Genomic DNA, 5,274 nt, shown 5'->3' with positions numbered 1-5,274 from the left:
TAAGTGAAGGGAGGGGAGACAGTGGTTCATTCACAGGATTTAAAGCTGGAAGAGACCTTAGAGGTCATCTAGTCTAGCCCTCTCATTTGTCAAATGAGGAAATTGAGGCCCAAGAGGAGAAGTGGTTGTCTATTAATTATTGGTAACATTAAGTCTGGTAGAGGCATAAATGAAGAACCTGTGGAAGTTTTAATGGGTGTATCAAAACAAGCATCACACATAAGATAATGGCACAGCAAGTAAATAATGGTGAAATCCTCTCCATGCTGGATTATTTGACTCTGGGTGTGTTAGATGACATAGCAAATGTCTTTAAAGAGAAACTCAATTCTGATGGTACTATGCCTGAAAACATATTGGTAGTTTATTATCTGGAAATCAATTCTTTTTTTTTGTTAACATATTTTCACATTAGTGATGTTGTAAGTAAGAATTAGAATGAATAGGAGGAACCACTAAAAAGAGGAAACAAAACACACCAGAAGAAAAAAATAGCAAATTGTATACTTCAATCTGCATTCAAACTCCATTGTTCTTTCTTTGGATATGGATAGCATTTTCCATCATGAGGCCTTTGGAGAAGTCTTAGATCCTTGCATTGCTGAGAAAGGTTAAGTCTATCAATATTAGTCGTCACACAGCATGGCTATTACTGTGTCAATGTTCTCCTGGTTCTGCTCACTTCACTCAGCATCAGACCATACAAGTCTTTCCAGGTTTTTCTGAAGTCTGCCCACTCATCATTTCTCATAGCACAATAGTATTCCATTATATTCATATACCACAACTTGTTCTGCCATTTCTGAATTGATGGGCATCTTCTCAATTTCCAATTCTTTGCTACCACAAAAAGAGCTGCTATACATATTTTTGTACATGTGGGTCCTTTTCCCATTTGTATGATCTCTTTGGGATACAGGCCTAGAAGTGCTATTGCTGGGTCAAAGGGATTTTAAACAGGTGTTGTGAATCCTGATTACATTGAAAAAGCCTCATGAAAAGGATCTCATGGACAAAATTAATGAATACGTAGGCAAAGCTACTACTTGTTTATCATCCTCTCATTACTGGGGCATGTCATAAACCTGCAACCACCATGGAAGCATAAGCTTTTTAAAGTTCCTCTCTTGCCACCCATGCTTAAGTGTCTCAAGACTGATACAGATGTAGTAATATTCCCAACAGGAATTTTAGTCTTAACAATCATGCTGCCAGTGATTCCACAGTCAAGCAAATAATACCTTCATGACTTCATTTATATTTTTGGCCATCTTTCATCATGGTGCCTGAAGAATCCAGGTCACGTGACAGAATTTTGTCTCATCCATCTTCATGCCAGTGGTTATGTTGTCTTTCATCACCTTTATGGAATGTAATCTTGCAACTTTGTCTCCTTTCTACTTTCTCATTATAGTATAAAGGAAAACTTGTAGTCCTTTGAAGAAGTAGTTAACTCAATGAGGGAACATGTTTGAATTCATTCAGAATTAGTGACTGGATCCAAGGACCATTAACTGGACCCACACAGATGGAAGAGATTAGAAACTCATGATATTAAAATAGAATGTGCCAAAATTTCTCTGGACCCTACCAAAGCCTCATGTAAAGATGGCTATTCTGTGTCTCAGCAGATCTCAACATGTTTTCATCATTGTCCAACTCTTGCCACCGTCAGACCTTATGTTGACACAGAATAGCTAAGGGAGTTCTGCTTCTACCCCTTGTTCCACTCCAGAGCTGACATTGTTAAACATAGCAGGGCAGCTACTGGTACTGAGTCATCAACATAGCTATCAACTGAATCATCATAAGCTGCTATATAGAGCTGCTCTGCAGTCTGTGGTATGACCACTCCTCCAACTTCACCTGGAAATGCCCCAGTTCAGTTGTCACACCCTTATCTCAAAGTCTTTGGTACATCTGGTAGGAAAGGAACTCCTCTGAGAACACCAGCAACCTCCCCACTCCCTCAGGTTGCAGTCAAGGTCCCCCAAAAGGTGAACAGATTCTGTGAGACCATGTCTACACTGAGAGCAACAACTTTCTAATAATAAGAGGATTAAAAGAAAGATCTGACAATAAAGGTTCTGTCACTCTAAGTGATCTTCCAGGGTTTTTAGGTAATCTAGTCACTAGAAAAGATCATGTTGAGAAAGATAAGGAAGAAGCTACAATATCAAAGAAGCTATCTGAGATCACTACAGCAGATACTGAGCTTGTGGTACTTTGAGGATGATTTGACTCTTCTTTCTATCGAGACAGTCTCCCATGTTCTCGAGAGAAAGTCCTATTCAACATCTTCCAACACTCATCATACCAATATGAGCACTGAACCTCTAACTTCCTCTCTGGACAATTTTGAGCTTGACACAGCAAAGCAAGCCTTTACTCCCATAGATTGGCCATGTGGGTGTGCCGAAGAAAACCCTCCTGGTAACAGGGAAAATCAGACTTCATTGGAGCTGAACATCCTCACACTTAGCCCTTGTAAAATTCCATCTCAGAAAAAAGAAGGGTTTGGAAGTGGACAACCTCCCCCATATGATCACCTTTTTTGAGAAGACACTACTAAAGACTGCTTACCATTTTGTTAGAAAGAAGACTAAAGACCTATTTAAGAAAACAAAAGGAAACACAGAGGAAGATTACATGCCCTCTATTTCCCTAGTGGAAGTACTGGATAAGCTGAAACCACAGGGAGGAGATTCACATATCAAGTAGTTGAATGAATTGTCTTTGCCCAGCAAGTCTGTCAATTGGGCCCACTTTGGAGGCTCTCTACCCTCAGATGAGATTCACACCCTTTGAAACAAATTGCTGTTGCTACACAGTCAGTGACTTCCTCAGCATTTCAAAAGGCAGAAATATGCTCTCCAGCACAGATGTCTCCTCTGAGAGATGATCAAAGCAACATCACTGGAGAGGCCCAAAACTACTATGAATGATCAGTTGAAGTTCTAAGAGTAGGACATCCACAAGTGGGAAGTAAGCTTGCAAAAAGAATAGGCCAGATACAATCAGCTTCAGGAGAAACATAGCCCTGTGGTGACCCAGCTACACAGCCAGATCAGACAGCTGTTACATGATCAGGAGGAAATCTACAACCAGGGCCAGGAATTACAGACAAAGCTGGAAGACTCCCGGGATATGATTGCAGATCTGAGGTCAGAAATAAAGAAGGCCAATAATGAGGCATACAACTCTGTGTCTCTCCCAGAGAGTTACTGCTTAGCCAAGTTTCTCAAAAGCTTTCAAACAGTGAATTGGTCCAGGAGCAGATGGAGTTCTTGAATAGGCAGCTGTTGGTCCTTGGGTAGATTAATGAGTTATATTTGGAGCCATTGCAGAACAAACATACAGACCCTATACAGAAAATGGAAATAATGATGGATGACTTCTTATAGGAAAGAACTAGAGAAAAATGGAAGCCATCAGCAGCTTGATACCTCCCAAAATCAGATTATGGAACTAGAATCTCATTTGGCAAACTAGACCATCTTCTAATGGAATAGAAGAAATACCTGGAAGATGTCAAACTTGGTCTACAGCACAGCTACAAGAAGTAGAGAGGAAGATGATGCTCAGAAAAGGATTATCCAGGCATTTGAAATAAAAATCTTTGATTTATATGGCAGCCCAGAGAAGGATGGCCTCTTGGAAAAAAAAAAAAACTTAAAGAAAAGGCTGAGGCTAAGGCAACTGAGAAAATGTTTGGCTGTTGTAGTAAAGGTTGCCCTGATTCACTGATAGGACAGAGTAAATAGGCCACTGGATGCAATGGTGAGACCAAGATGCCCAAGTCTGGTAGCAGCCAAATCACTAGTGATAGCAGAATAAGTGGAGGAAGTAATACCAGCAGTACCGAGCTTTCTACTCCCAAGAAACCTCCAAACCAGAGGGCCAGAACATTCAGCAATTGGTGGAATATAACAGTTTCAGAACTTTCCACCATCTTTGTGACTGTTGGCACACTTCCCAGTTCAAAGAACTTCCTGGACATAATGGCTCCAGAGTTGTTTTTTAACAAGAGTGACAGCCAGTGTGAAGAGCATAGCTTGATCAACAACAACCTTTCTGAGACAATAAAGACTGAACTGTACAAAGATCCAAGCAGGGAAATGAAGGAAACCCAACTTCCTTCCCCAGGACCTACATGACCCTCACTCATCTCTCAAAACCCAGGAAAGTGTTGGACAGCTTTGTATCATGGATTATAATGAGACTTAGCATGAATCCCCTTAAAGGATGATGGTCAATCAGTGTTAAGTTTCATATTCTTTATATAGAATGGGAGGCATGCATGCAAGTATAAAAGATTTCATATTTCCAGGTGTGAGTAGCTAGCTCTTGCATGGAAATAAGACTGAGCTCCTTTTTGACAAAAGACGGAATGCAGAAGAATGTTTGGATCTGCCAGTGAAATGCCTTTGACTTTTCTCCTGACTCTCACGTAAACTTCACTTTTCTTTACCTAGAAATGCAACCTAAACAAAGGACCAATTTGTATTCATAAATGCCTTTCTTTTCTTCCTCCTTTTCCCAAATTAGTGCATCCTATGAACCTGTGCAATATGAGGCACCACCCCTAAAAAAATTATAAGGTAGTTTGGAAAGAGACAGAGACAGAGAGAAAGACAGACCCAGAGAGAAAGAGAATGGACATCAGCACCATGGCAAGATCAGGAAAGTAATCATATAGAAAATGTTTTTTGAACTGTTTCTCAAAAAAAAAGGACAAAGAAAATTAGGAGAGAAAACAATAGTTTACCTGTCGAATCCATGGAGAAGGGAAGACATTATGCCCAAACAAGAGATAGATGGTATTACAAAAGGTAAAGTGGATAATTTTGATTATATCAAATTAAAAAGGTTTGCATAAACAAAACCAATGCAATCAAGATTAGAAGGAAAGCAGAATGCTGGGAAACAATATTTACAGTAAGTGTCTCTGATAAATAACTCATCTTTCAAATATATAGAGAACCGAGTCAAATGTATAAGAATACAAATCATTCTGCAATTGATAAGAGACTAAAGGATATAAACAGGCAGTTTTCAGATGAAGAAATCAAAGCTATCTATAGTCATATGAAGAAATGTTCTAAATCACTATTGATTAAAGAAATGCAAATTAAAACACCCCTGGTAGATTGTCTAATATGACAGAAAAGGAAAATGTTAAATTTTGGAGGAAATATGGGAAAATTGGGACATTAATGCACTGTTGGTGGAATTCTAAACTGATCCAACAATTCTGGAGAGCAATTTCAATTT

General features: G+C 39.3%; 1 pseudogene; it reads left to right on the top strand.

Moving 5' to 3' along the window:
- Positions 1-227: 227 nt before the first annotated feature.
- Positions 228-4,157, top strand: LOC114045799 (annotated as a pseudogene).
- The last annotated feature ends 1,117 nt before the right edge of the window (positions 4,158-5,274 follow it).

The sequence above is a fragment of the Vombatus ursinus genome, unplaced genomic scaffold (assembly GCF_900497805.2).
Source record: "Vombatus ursinus unplaced genomic scaffold, bare-nosed wombat genome assembly UNPS02014779.1, whole genome shotgun sequence".
Classification (NCBI taxonomy): domain Eukaryota; kingdom Metazoa; phylum Chordata; class Mammalia; order Diprotodontia; family Vombatidae; genus Vombatus; species Vombatus ursinus.
The sequence above is the reverse complement of the archived record's forward strand: the minus strand, read 5'-3'. Positions and strand labels throughout refer to the sequence as shown.